This window comes from Pinus tabuliformis, chromosome J, assembly GCF_031772625.1.
Source record: "Pinus tabuliformis cultivar Carrire ecotype Pingquan chromosome J, CPIR1, whole genome shotgun sequence".
Taxonomy (NCBI): domain Eukaryota; kingdom Viridiplantae; phylum Streptophyta; class Pinopsida; order Pinales; family Pinaceae; genus Pinus; species Pinus tabuliformis.
Window position 1 is genome coordinate 935686912 of NC_142295.1, and position 15068 is coordinate 935701979.

The following is a 15068-nucleotide window of genomic DNA, read 5'->3' on the forward strand; positions in this document are numbered from 1 at the left end:
TATAAGCAGTTGTCTATAACGCGATTTTTTGAAAGTTTTTTCGGCCAGTTTTTTTGGTCGAAATCCGGTAGGAATTTATTGGAATCACAAGTTTGATAGCTAGTTTCTGCACAATGAAAGCGTCCCAGGGGTTTTAGAGGGTGCTGAATCCAAATATGCAGTTAAAAAACCATTTTAACTGCAACAAATCAAGATTTAACCTCAATTTCTTCCGCCCGATTCCGTCACAGGAATCTCCAAAAAATCGCATTATAGACAACTCCTTTGTATAACACTATTAGGTTGCTTTACGTCTCACCCTACTTCCACAATAAGAGAAATAAAAATATATTGAGTGGATGTTGACTTGATTATTTCCTTATACTATTCATCATTATCGCATAATTTGACTCGTGGGACGTATTTTTATACGGTTAAATGGATTGGGATCTTCTCAATGATCTTTCACAGCCTGTCTAGTTTGGGGGAAGAGATCTTTCAGTCTGATAACAGATCCCGGCTCATTTCTTTATTTGTTAATGTGATCCTCTGTCAGCTATCAGGATTCGATTGGGGATTTTATACTGAACTGGATAGACCGAAGTGATCGAATACTAATCTGGTTGCAGATGTTCGTGGACCCACACGCTCGTCTGTAAATTGTGGGCAAAGATTCCATAATTGACGTCAAATATGAGCATTCCTTCTTTGTTGTCTTCATCAGTTTTCTCTTACGGCGATGTAGCTAGCACGTTTTACATCAGAGGAGTGTCGAGTACTTGCAAACCATTTCTGCCAACGCAAGACCCATTTGCATCGAGTGACAATACTGATCATCATGTCCACAGATTTAGTTTCTTCGATACTTACGACTCTGAGAACTCAGGCGACCTTTGGAATCCCCAAATGCAAATATTCTGCAATTATAGTCCTCCAGCTGATGCTCAGTCTTGGAATAGATTAGGAGACTCCGTCACGACAGACAAAAGGAATCACAAAATGATTGAAACACAGCGGCGTAAAGAAATCAAAGTGCTTTTTTCACAGCTTAGATCAGTGCTACCAGAAGAAAATCTCCGGGTATGTTTTTTTCCGCTCAATATCTGGGGTTTTAGACATCAACAGTATTCTCTAGGGTTTTTTTTCGAAAGAACTGTTGTGCTCCCAGAAATGCATGCTTTCTAGACCGAACCAGTGATTTGTTAGAAATGCTACTTTATAAGGTAATAACAGACTGGTTAGAAATGCATATCGAGTCACAGAGTCGTTGAAGGTTCTAAATAAATAGAACAAATTTGCTAAGCTGAATATTTGTTAGACAACAATATTTTTGGTCGAATTTTACAGAGGATGGCTGTCATGTTTGAATTTTAATAGAATAAAGTATTTTTTATTGTGTAAGAATAAGACCACGTTGACAAAAACGAAAACAATTCGCATTCTGAAGACCAAGCTTTTCTACAAAGCGTTGTGCATTATGGAGGAACTAAGATTCTCCTGATTTTGTTAAATGAACAAAGCGGGTAGATACTATGGAGAAACTAAGATTCTCCTGATTTTGTTAAATGAACTAAGGGGGTAGATATTATCCAGATAGAAATGAAAACAAGTGTAGTTTTAACTATCTAAATAAACCTGTAAAATGTATACGACGATAAAATTCTTAACAATTGATATGAGAACCAAGCCGCGTATAACTACTCAGAGGGCCTGTCGCCTATTTCTCTGGTTTTCCCTATCATGTAAACCAGATTTAACCTCCAATTTGAAGTCAATAGAGTGCATCTATATTCTAAGATGTCAGATTAACATCTATTATTATGAAACTTGACACCCAACAACAACAGCAATATGCTCATGAAGTTCTCCGTGTACATGTATTTGTGGTTTGTTGGAAAAATGCCACCATGTCTCCCTTTTCCAGTTGTTTGAGTTTTTGTTTGTTTAGAATGTTTGTGTTAAGAATGGAAAAAAATGCATCAGAGATTTATTCTTAACACTTAGATAGATTACATAGGAAATATCAACCATAAATTAGTGTAACTGAATTATATATCAACTGAACTGTATCTGTATTGGATTTTAATTGATTGTGATACTTAGAAGGGAAATTACTACACCTCGCAGTTTGTTGGAATTAGATTCTTTGACAATCCCCTTAGTTACAACCACAAAAATTTAAAATAACATGCCTCTCTAAGTATAGGTTGTCTAAGCATATATTTGACTTATTCAAAAATTTAAAATAACATGCCTCTCTAAGTATAGGTTGTCTAAGCATGTATTTGACTTATTCAAAAATAGTCTTATATGTGGACTACTTCCACATGTCATTTTCTGTTTTGTGCTATAACATAATTTTATAGTAAAAATTTATCACTTCACGAACAAATTACATGAAAATTTTCATTAATGTTTTCATCATATAGGTTGTCTTCAAGGTTCATTTCTGCACTTTCTATAACACTATATCAATGCATGCTGTTGGAAGTCATGCTTCAAGGAACTTTAATTTTTCTTCATAATTTGTTGCTTCCTCCTGTTTCCCTGTTGTTGCTTACATCTGCATGCTAATATTCAAAATTAAGATTAGAAACGTTTGTAGGATCATATTCTTTCTGCTCTATAATGAGAGATTTCTCTTTGTGGGCTTCCTTCTCTGGCTCTACCTCTATCTCTTCCACTTCTTTACGAACTTGTGTTGTCGCAAACAGGTCACCTTCCAGATTAGTTTTCAGGCTCAAGTGGGCTTCTCTCACCGAATATCACCATGTCGATCTAATGTTTGTGTTGCATCATTTGGAACCAATCATCATTAGCCAATAATTCTTCATTAAAGTTTACATCAACAATATTAATTGTGGGATTCACCATAGCATTGAATATTCCAATGACAACTGCCTTATCATTAACAAGCTCTATTGTTGGATTCACCAAATCTTCATCCGCTTGTGGTTGTTCACAGTGGGATTCAAGAGCATATGTGAGTTCTTTCTCTGCTACTTTTACAATTTTTTTACAATCATCATCCACTTGTGGGATTCATCAAACTCTTCATCTTGAAATTGATTACTCCTTACACCAAAACTCCTCTCAAGGGTATCCCAAACCTCCTTGGATGACTTTGCATGTACAATGAGGGGTATAATGTTGTCATCTAGACATTCGTTTATACATTTCAATGCAAAGACATTCGCTTTTCTTTTCCTTTCTAAATCTTTCAAGAAGATCTTGAAAATCTCCTCTTTTCGGTTTGACTTTCTTATACTTTGAGGCTTTCCCATTTGTTGAGTGTTGGCTGACTACAACTCACGAACAAATCTATAATAAAATCATCTCTGTGATGGCTTCCTTGCTGCTTCACTTCTAAAAAAATATTAATTCTACAGTTTTTTCCTTACAAAAACAACACTTACACAAAATCTTTCACAAACCTTAAAACCCATTTTTTATATTTTTTCCCAAAAACAACACTCACACAAAATCTTTCACAAACACCTTAAAACCCTTTTTTTATAATAACCCATATGTTTTTTTTGGGGGTGGAAATGTCTTTTTGAAAAACACTTTCCAAATAAATCCTCTTTTGCAAAATCGCATAAGACCTCCTTTTTACAACGAAATTCCCTTCAAAAACACTCGTAAAATACTTTTAAGGAATCTTAACGTAATTAAGAAATAACCCATATGAATTTTGCCGCGTACATTTCACTTTTCAATCGTGCTCCCAATCTACCTTGTGCTTCATGATCCGAAGTAAATTTCGTACGCCTTTTTAAATTGAATTTGACACCGATGCTCAGGGAATTGACCTCGTGCCGTGCGTGGAGGACCTTCATTTTTTTATATATTATGAATAATGATCTGTGGCGTGAGGAGAACGCTGTTTGAGCAAAATCGCTAAAGGGACGAGATGTAATGCGGCTAGCTCCGCTGCTTAATGCCGGTGCGCGTTACGGTGAACCCTATCGAGAACATTTTTTAAATTCTTACTCTCTCCTTCGTCCCTCTTTCTGAACTTGCCTCTTTCGCAGCAACGGTCTTGTTTGCAGCAGGAATGTTGGCTTTTTCAAATAGGGGAGGCATCTCACGTATATCTCGCATTCACTAGGTTTTCTGCTCTTTTTTATGTTAATACACACACATGAAATGTTTCTCTCATGGAGTTTTATACAACCTAGTCTCTTTTTTCTGTTCTCAAAGAGCCTTATGCATATTATGCATATTGAGCTTTGATATTATGAAGGGAAAAATGCGTAACATAAATTTACTATTCTCTATATTATCAACCGTTAAATAGATTACATAGGGAACAACAACAATGATTAAACTACATCCTACTTTTCAACCGAATTAAATTAAACTTAAATGAACAATTACAACACCTAGAAATGATTAAAATTAGATTCTCCAAACAATTTGTTTACTCCCAAAATTGTGTCTGTATAACGTTCAATACATATGCTTCATAGCGGGATACCCAAGAATAGAATGTCACCATTCAACTGAAAAATATAAATCTATCATAGTGATATGAAACAAATACCAAATATGTCAAGCACATATGAGACATGGTTGTCGTCTCTTAGGTATGGTTACATAGGAGTCTTACTTCCTTTGCAAAAAATAATTGATGGTTAAAAGACGGTCTATATTGAATGAAAAAAAAAAAACTTTTTTTAAGTTGCATCTTTGGAAAACATGAGAGACACAACTTTGTAATAGCCTCCTATATAGCCAAGGGGCATCTAGAAATAGTTACCATAGATTTATACCAACCTATGCAAACTCAAAAAAACTTTTTAAAGTTGTATTTTTGGAAAACCTGAGAGACACAACTTTGTAATAGCCTCCTATATAACCAAGGGGCATCTTGAAATAGTCGCCATAGATTTATACCAACCCATGCAAACTCAATCCATGGGTGGAAAATTTTACTTGTAAATGTTTGTTGATGATTTTAGTTTAAATTTTGACTATATTTCTTCAAAAAAATAAATTTGAAACATGTGCAAAGCTTAAAGAATTTAATGGCATATTGGGAAATCAAAGTGAAAAAGATGGTAGTGTTTTTATCACATCGAGGAGAAGACTATGACAATTTTGAAATTTTGGTAGATAATAAGAGATTAAAAGGTAGTTAACCACCACATATACTCCATACAAAAATTGAATGGATAAAAGGAAGAATTAGACTATCATGAACTTCACAAAGAGAATGATCAAAGCTAAAAAAACTTCCAATCGTTTTCTTTCTTAAGTTGCTCAAGTTGTTTTCAGTTCAGTATACATATATTGATATACTAAAGAAAGAGTAAAAAAAGTAAATTTATGTAATAAACATCGAGTTACACAAGGTCAAGGGTCTCTCACTTCAAAAAAAATAAAAATTGTGCATTTCTTATGCATATATCCCAAAATATATAAGAAGAAAGTTTTAGAGTTAGAGTAAAAGTGCATCTTCATTGGGTATAATGCATAGTACAAGATTCTATGTAAATTATATAATAGAGTCATAAATAATTTTTTTATGATCATATATGTAAAATTTCTCGATGAAAAACATGCAACTGACCAAAAGAAAATTACCAATTTCTCCAAATATATGAGCAAGAGGAAAAGCAAATAACTCAACAATGTAAATCAAAGTTATATGTGCAAACTCAAGAATAAAAATATGGAAATAGTTCTTCCAATAATGAGTAGGTTCAATGAGAAATCTGAAAACAAGGAATATGCATTAATCAACACACTCATTTTTCCTTGTTATCCTCTTAACTTAGTTATTTCAAAGAAGCAATTAATAAGGAAGATTGGGTACATGTCATTAATGAAGAGCTTGAATCAATGGAAAGGGAAAGGAATGAAACATGTCATCTTCTTTATTCGCTATTAGATTAAATTAACATTGGTTTTAAATGTATTTACAAGATAAAATTGAATGAGAAAAGAAAGATAGAGAAACTTGAAGGAAGGCTAGTTGGCAAAGGGTTTTTTCCTAATAGAACATGGACTATAAAACATTTTATAAAATCGTAATGTTAGATACTATTAGTGTTGTGTCAACCACAGTAACTCGGAACAAATGGCTAGTTAGATGTAGGTAAAAGTTAAACCTTTTTAAGCAAAATTTAGAAAATAATGAATGTTTAACTAAATCCCTAGGATTTGAATAAATGCTGAACAGTACAAAGCATATAGGATGATTTTTTTTAACCAAGTTCCAATATGTTGCATATAGGATGATTTTTTTTAACCACGTTCCAATATCTTGATATGGCCAAATTGACTATCATTTGTTGAATATTTGGCTCACAGTGAAGCAAATCAACAATGAAATATTCTTATAACTTTTTTATATGTTAATGATATGGTATATTTGATGTCAGATGATTTTAAAATTACCATCAACTTATATGTTAATGATATGGTATATTTGATGTCAGATGATTTTAAAATTACCATCAAAAAATAGTTCGAGATGACAGACTCCGATGACCAGTTTTTCTCTGAATTAGAGTTAACCAATGTAGTCAATTGATATTCCTATAAGAAAAAAAAAGATAAAAATATCAAGTGCAACAACAAAAAATAATATGAATTATCAACAGTGGTTCAGCACTCTAGGCTTCTAGTGAGCCTCATCTACTTTACTGCAAAAAATAATATGAATTATCAACAGTGGTTCAGCACTCTAGGCTTCTAGTGAGCCTCATCTACTTTACTGCAACCGCGGTTGATGTTATGATATTATATATGTAGGAACTAATCTTACTCGATATTATATATGTGGGAGCTAATCTCACTCAATTCATAGAAAAAGAATACACTTACAGGATTGATACTTTGATGGTAGCATTACTGACACGTTTTTTCATTTATGCAAAAGTAGATGTTATAATATCATATATGTCGCTATTGGAGTCTTCAATTAATCTCACTCAAATCATATTAATGGAACGCACTTATAGGATAGATACTTTGATGGTAGCATTAAGGACACGTTAATATATTGTTTTCATTTATGCAGAAGTTTAATGTTATAGACTTCCCACACACTTCCTATTGTCTTGATATCTTCTCTGCAAGAATAATACGAGCTACCTCCTGCCATCTTGAAAACAAGTAGAAAAGTAAGCAACTAGTATCTTTTGTGGCAGATTAATAATTACATTGTTTAAAAACATTGTATTTCAATAAATTATTCAATAACTTGTTAACAATATTAACCATTAAAGCTAATTGTTAAAGTGTAATTTATCTTGTTGACCAAGTTTAAATGATTTTTTTGCTTAGGTTTTCACTTTTTATAAATTAATATATGGTTGCTAACCATATAAACATTTAAACGTCATTGTTAAAATGTAATTTATCTTGTTGGGAAAGTTTAAATGATTATTTATTTAGGCTTTCACTTTTTTTAATTTCTATATATTAGTGATGAAAGGGTGAGTTAAGGCCCAGAAATTTACAGTTCACTGCATATCTGTATCAGTTCATAAATTTAGTGGCAAATTGGGTGATAACTATTGTTATGTGTGATGATTTAATAGGACATGGAATCATGACTGCAGATGCAGCTGCAAAACGTATAAAAATATTTTTTCAGATGGCGATCCAAAACGTATATGAATAATTATTTTGCGAAGAGTGATAAAGAGAAAAAGAGTACCAATGTCTAATTAGAAAGGTTAAGAGCAAAACTCAAAAGTCCAGCTTGGCATTTGGTCTAGATATTGAAATAGGATTTGTCTAAGCATTCCGGTGAATGTCCCAATTTAGTGTCGCAATTTGTACCATCTTCACAGGAAGTTATCGGTGCCAATTGAACGTCATAGGCAAAACAATGAGAAACAGCCATGGAATTTCAGTAGGCCAGAAATTATCGAAGATACTTGTGTTACACTAACAAAATCAATGGACAATCATAGACAGCTCTTGGGTGCCAATAAATCAGAAAACTATTACAGCCAGATATTCGATATAGGTAAATCAGAATCCCTCGCTAAAGGGTGACACATTATCTCGTGCCGTATTCTTTATCCTAGACAAATGTAGTCTTACTCTTCTTGTCGTAATACTCAGATGGCCCTAGAAAGTCTTCTGTTGGTGGCATGGGAGACTGGTCGGGTTTTATGGATAAAATTCATTAAGTCGTTCTTACGGTGAAGAGCGGTACTACAAATAAAAAAGATGTTTGAAGGAAATCAAGTTCGAAGGAAATATCGCATTGTTAGAAGTTCCAAACATTCCTACAATGCCATAAATTTGGTATTCTCAGGTGCGTTTTTTATTTTATTTTTAACCACAGGGTGAATGGATAACTGCCAGTTGAATTTAATACCAAAAGATCGTGAAAAATGTGGGGATACCAGTGACCATAACAGCTGAAACGTGGTGCTAATTGCCTAGGCAATATAATTATAAGTTTTTTGGGACTAATTGCCCACTCAATGTAATTATAAGGTATTTAGAAGTTTAGGAATGGGACCCAGGAACATGGACTAACTGCCCATTCAACCTAATATAATTGTAAGGGGTTTGGAACTAATTTCCCACTCAATGTAAATATAAGGGGTTTGGAAGTTTAGGAATGGGACCCAGGAACATGCACGAACTGCTTACTCAACAAGTTTCCTAATTGAACTGAAAAGAGTTAGAAGTTTACGTAATGAAAAAGGTTAGGATGTTTCCTTCTTGAACCGATAGGATTCAGAAGTTTACACGTGAACATTAGACTAACAACCCATTCAAAGTATTGATAAAAATCTGAAAGTTTTATATGTTTACTGGTTTACTGGTTTTAGACTTTACTGAACCAGTAAACCTGAACCAAAAAAAAGACTCAATAACATATTAAAAGATTTACAAGGAAAGATTTATAAGGATGTGGATTGCATGAATAATAAAAGGTTTATAATGATGTGGATTGCATGAATAATAAACGTATCGCCGAGATTTCCTTCTGTCTTCTTTCCGTTCTTCCCATGGAGAAGAAGTCAAATTGTCCTGTGGTGAAACGTAGATTTATTCCATTTAAAATAAAGGTGAGCGGATTATTTCCGAGTAGTCAGTCCTTTGTTTGGAATGACGAAGTCTGATCTCAGGGATCGAAAACGTTTCAAATACTTCAAAATTTCAATGAAAGATGGTACTAGTAATATCAAAACTAGATTCAGTGATCACGGGTGAGTAGACAAAGACATCACTATTTTGAAAGAATAATCATCTTGACAGATTCTTTGTTTCGGTAGGTGGTGGCTGCTTGTAGTGTGCTTCGGTGTGAAAACTATTTCTAGACCATTTTTCTCTAAGTTTAGATTCAAAATATAACTATGTTGCCATTTTTGTCAATACCTTTGTTTTCAGTCCTTTTCATTTGCAACACGTTATATTCCTTGTGCGTTTTTCTATGTTGAGACACATGTTCAGCCTATCATTTGAGGTTGTAGATTTAGTTTATACCAGAGCATTTTGTTTCCTCTACACACAAATTGTTGGAGCAAAGTATATTGCTTCAGATTTCAGAATAGCAGCATGATCTGTCTGTTGGTTCTACCTCATCGTAATATAAGAAATGCAAAATATAGGGTACATGAATGATGATTAGTATATATTGATTTTTGGAGTTACAATGCTGCTTGAAAATGAAGCCGGCTACCAGAGCAATATTGATATCTCACAGAATTGTGTGAGGACCTTTGTAACTAAGATAATATATGTTAAATGGAATTCTACAACTAGTTAGATAAATATTTCAATCTCGTTTACTATTCAGCTTGCGTCCTCAAAGGCTTATTATGTGCGACCCTCATTGTCTTGTTCGTGTATGGTTGTCCAATTCATTTGCTGTTGTTGTCAAACAATTAACCAACACTTGTTTTCTTAATTGAAATTGTGTAACTATGCATTAAACATAATATAGGTAGTTTAATGTTATAGTTTTATTTATAAAAAATTGACAAAAATTGAAAACTGAAATGAAGTGGAGTAGACGATTTGCTCTGTTCAGTGTTAAAAATCAGTTAAATAAGATTATATTGGAAACTCTAAATAATTGGAGTCAAACTAGACTACTGAACTAGAATACTTGGAGGGATAGTTTCACCAAACAAGTGGTTAGAATTAGATTCTCCAATGCTCCCCTGAATTACAACCACATAAAAAATCAATTAAAATGCCTGTTGGTCTATGTCTCAACTAGACTTACAATTTTTAAAATTGATTTTAACTAAATTTACTTTTCTTCTCTTTTTCCAAGTCTTATAGCCTCTAAATTGTTTCAATTTTTTCTTCTCGTTGTATCCTTCAAACCTTAGATTTTTCATTTGTTGGTACAAGTCTTCCATTCTTCCAGGTTGTAATCATATCTTGGACTTCTTCAAAAAATGACTTGTATGTGGGCTGCTGCCACATATTACCTTCTGTAGTGTGCTTTTCATCATCAATAAGCTGCAATATAAGACCATGATTCAATTTCATCTCTTCAAGACTCCAATACCTGAAAATTTTATTAATTTCTTCATCATGCATGTTGTCTTCAACATTCATTTCTGCAACTTCTATGCAGACCTCTTCTAGACATGGTGTTGCAAGCCATGCTTCAAGGAAATTTAATTGTTCTTCAAAATCATTATGTGTACTTGCACAATGAAAATAAATGTCATAATTAAAAAAATTTACAGAACCGGATTGGTTTTGTTCCTTCTGCTCTGTAATGAGAGCTCCCTTATGTTATGCTCCCTTATGTTGTGCTTCCTTCTCTGCTTTTGCCTCTCTTTGTTTTCACTTTGTGGGCTTCCCTTTTGTCTCTTCCTCTGTTTTCTCTTTGTGGGCTTTTTTTTTGTCTCTTCCTCTGTTTTTGTCTCTGTCTCTGCCTCTTTCACTTTTGTACTAAGCTGTGTTACTGCTGACAGATTGTCTTCCACCTAGTTTTCATATTTCCACCTAGTTTACAGATTCAAGTAGGTTTGCTTCACTAAATAACATCATGTCGATATGATTCTTTGTTGCATCATCTACAACCATTCATCTTTAGTCAACAAATATTCATCAAACTTTACATCAACAATATTAGTTTTTGGATTCATCATAGCCTTTACTGCTCCAATGGTAGTTTCACTATCATCAACAAGCTCTGTTGCTCGATTCACCAAAATTTCGTCAGCAATCATTGTTGTTGGATTCACCAAATTTTCATCAGCATGCTCTGTTGTTGGATTCGCCAAATTTTCATCAGTAAGCTCTATTGCTGGATTTACCAAGTCTTCATCAACAAGCTTTGTTGGAGTATTTACGAAATCTTCATCCACTTGCAGTTTTGCATAGTGGGATTCAAGAAAATTTTCATCTCGATGTAGATCTGCTACTATAGATCGACCTTCATATTGAACTTCAATGCTCCCCCTTACCCCTAAACTCCTCTCAAGGGTGTCCCAAGCGTCTTTGGCTCTCTTGGCTTCTGAAATGGGAAGAATTTTCTCATTTGTTGAGTGTTGACTTACTACAACTCAACAAGAAAAAACAACTACGAACATGGTGGTGCATGCAATAAAAAATCTCTGTACTGGCTCCTTCGCTGCTCAAGTTCCACAAAAAAATAACTCTACAAATTTTCTTAAAAACAATGCTTTCCCAAAATATTTCACCATTCCTTTTTGCAAAAAAAAATAATCTATTTTTTTTTAATAAACACTAATATCCCTTTCAAAAATTACAATATTCATAACCAATTTACGCCCTTGTGTTTTAATAGAAACCTCTTTATTTATAAATATCAGTGCTCCCATATAGGACATTATCCATGCACATGTAATGAACCTTATGCTATTTCCACAAAATTCCTAACACTTTAAATATGAAGGAATTTACATAAATAAGACGAAAGAGCTTTAAACATTTCATTTCAACCACAATTTCTTAGACTTTTCGTTCGAACCTTCTTTTGTTTTTAACCATTGACCTTGTCATACTTCCAAACTTCTTTATGGTCATCGCTCCTCCACGATTTACTTCGAAACTTCTTTATGGGTCATGGATCATGCACGTTTCTCTTGAATTTTTGTGCCTCTTCGTGCTTCCAACCAGAATGCTGAACGGAATTTGGCTAATGCTCTTTTTGAGGCTCTATGGCCACGTGTGATGGAAAACGTTGTAAGTTTTTGAAACTAACATGGCTCTAAAAGCTTCTCAATTGCTGGATTCTTCGTTCTCCTATTGCTTCTTCGTAGTGGACTTTTTCAAATTTCTGTTGTTTTTTCAAAGAGTCTTATGCAGGCTCGTCCCTTCTCTCTACTGCTTTCACTTTGCTTAGGTTGTTTCTTTCTCTAAGGAAGTTTTATGCAAACTAGCTCTGATACCATGACAAAAATTGAAGACAACAAAATGTGTAGCAAAGGATTTTCTCTTCTCATTATTACAAATCAGTTAAATAAGGGTACATTGGAGTGAAAATCAACTTAAACTAGATTAACTTAAACTAAACTAAAAAACGTGAACAAATGATTTTGACACCTAACAAGTGGTTGGAATTAGATTCTCCAACAGAAATAAATACAATACAATTTTCTTATCTCTTCTCTCCAAAATGATAAAAGAACAAATGGAACTTTCTTATGTCTTATACAGAGAAGAGAGAACACAAATATATTGTAGATATTCCATATCAAACTATAGTAAAGAACAAAATTTCTGTAAAAGTTAAATATCTAGGATTGTGGGTTTGTTTACATCCATGGCTTTTGATTTCCACTCTTTTAGTGTAAATGTGTTAGAAAACTTGCACAGATGAATCTAGCTAGTAAAGGTTGAACACATAGCTTTCCAGAGCAAAAACACTAAAAGAATCGAAAGAACAAAAAGAATGATTAATCCAGAAAATAGGTTACAATGATCATGATATAGCATTACTGGGTGAAGATCCCAAGGTAATGCGCCATAGTGGTGATCAATGAGAGGACTCAACACCTACAGCAAGTTCCGGAGAGAACTAGCCAGTTGTAGAGTGAAAGGAGGAGCAAATCAGGGAGTAAATCATGCATAAGAACTAGCTAGTTGCGAAGTGAAAGGAGGAGAAAATCAAGGAGTAAATCATGGAGAAAGGATCTTGCATGTAGTCCCATGCTATAAGTAAATTTTCGCATGTGCCAGCAATGAAGGTCCTAGGTGTGTAGTATCTCCAACACCCCCCGTGAACACCACTATGGGGAAAACTAGAAAATGGGCCCCGACAACTAAGGCCAAAGGTCACCCAAAATACAGTGAAACTTCACTCCAAGACAATTGCACAGAGAGTGAAACTTCTTCTCAGTGAATGTCTTGGTGAAGATGTATGTAGTCTATTCTGCTGAAGGACAGAACTGCAAATCAATGACCTGATCATGTACTAAGTCTCTGATGTAGTGCATATGGATATCTATGTGCTTCGTCTGTTGTCGTTGTACTAGATCCCTGCAAAATTTGAGAGTGCTCTGGTTGTCACACCAGATGAAAATGGGTTGGTGGAACTGGACGCCCAACTCAGTGAGGAAGTGTTGTAGCCACAAAGCCTGAATGATGATGTTGACTACTCCTCTGTACTCGACCTCAGCTGAAGAGAGAGCAATAGAAGCCTGCTTCTTACCCGACCAACAGATAGGGCGAGACCCTACACTGAGTGAATATCCAGAGGTGGACTTACGATCAATGTTGTCGCCCGCCCAATCAGAGTCTGTGAGGCCTAGGAGATTCAATGCAGTGCCTGCTGCATAGTGAATCCTGAAGGTGATGGTGCCCTGCACATATCGGAGGATGCGCTTGGCAGCATTCTAGTCTAGCTCATGTGGCTCCTGAATGTATCGGGAAACTACCCCTACTGCATATGAGAGATCTAGTCTGGAGTGGATGAGGTACAATAAGCTCCCCACTAGCTATCGGTCGAGAGTACTGTCAACTAATGGAGTGTCAACTCCATCCTCAAGGCAGACCCTAGATAGAAAAGGAGTCAATGTTGGCTTGCAGTCAGTCATGTGAAATCTCTCGAGGAGATCTCATGCATACTTAGCCTGAGAGAGTTTGATTCCTGTGGCATCCTGGCTGATCTCAAGACCAAGATAGAAGTGTAATGGACCCATGTTCGTCATCAAGAACCTATCATGCATGGCCCTCTTAACTGTAGCAATGGCTAAAGCTGAGCTGCTAGTGATTAGGAGATCATCCAAATACAAAATTAAGATAAGAAGAGAATCATGTGTCCTTAGCATGTAAACATTTTGATCAGACTTACATCTTTCAAATTTTTGTGATAAGAGAAAAGAACCCATCTTCACATACCAAGCTCTCAGGGCCTGCTTAAGGTCGTAGAGAGACTTCTTCAGTCTGTAGACCAAAGATGAATCCTGAATGAAACCATGTGGCTGCTCCATGTAGATCTCCTTAGATAGGTCTCCATGAAGAAAGGCATTCTTCACTTCCATCTAATGTACTTCCCACCCTTGGGTAGCCGCAATGGCAAGTGCAAGACATATGGAATCCATCTTTTCTACTGGACCAAAGGTCTCGTCACAATCAATGCCATGCACTTGCTGGAAGCCTTTAGCTACTATCCTGGCTTTCTTTCTGGTGATTTGCCCATCTGCAGCACTCTTGGTCCCGCAGACCCATTTGCATTGGATAAGTTTCCTTCCTGAAGGAAAGGGGACCAGATCCCAAGTCTGGTTCTTGAGGAGGAAGTTATACTCCTCCTCCATGGCGGACTCCCAAGAGGGATGCCCAATAGCCTCAGCATAAGACTGTGGATCAAAAGACTGAACCAAATGATAATGCAAGGATGGCGTTGGTTCAGTGGCAGTGAGGGCAAGAGGAGGCTCAATAAACTCTAAGATAGTCCTCCGCAGATCAGAATTATCCCCCACAAGACCATTTCTAGCAGCTGGGTGGTCTTGTGCATATATCTCACTTAAGCTCCTTGTTCTCTAATTTATGACAGGGGAAGTTGATTCACTACTGGAAGCCCAATCTAGACTTGGATGTGGATCATCATATGCATGCACTGGATTTGTATCTAAAGACTCTCTCTCTACATCTGCATGCTCTACCTCGGCATCTACATG

At 35.3% G+C, this 15068-nt stretch overlaps 1 protein-coding gene across 1 annotated transcript in view; it reads left to right on the forward strand.

Moving 5' to 3' along the window:
- Positions 1–517: 517 nt before the first annotated feature.
- LOC149229848 (transcription factor bHLH118-like) overlaps positions 518–15068 on the forward strand; it is a 45571-nt gene continuing 31020 nt past the window's right edge. Inside the window, exon 1 of the mRNA XM_089375924.1 lies at positions 518–1059. The gene's annotated coding sequence lies outside the window, so the exon portion shown is untranslated. The remainder of the gene's footprint in view (positions 1060–15068) is intronic.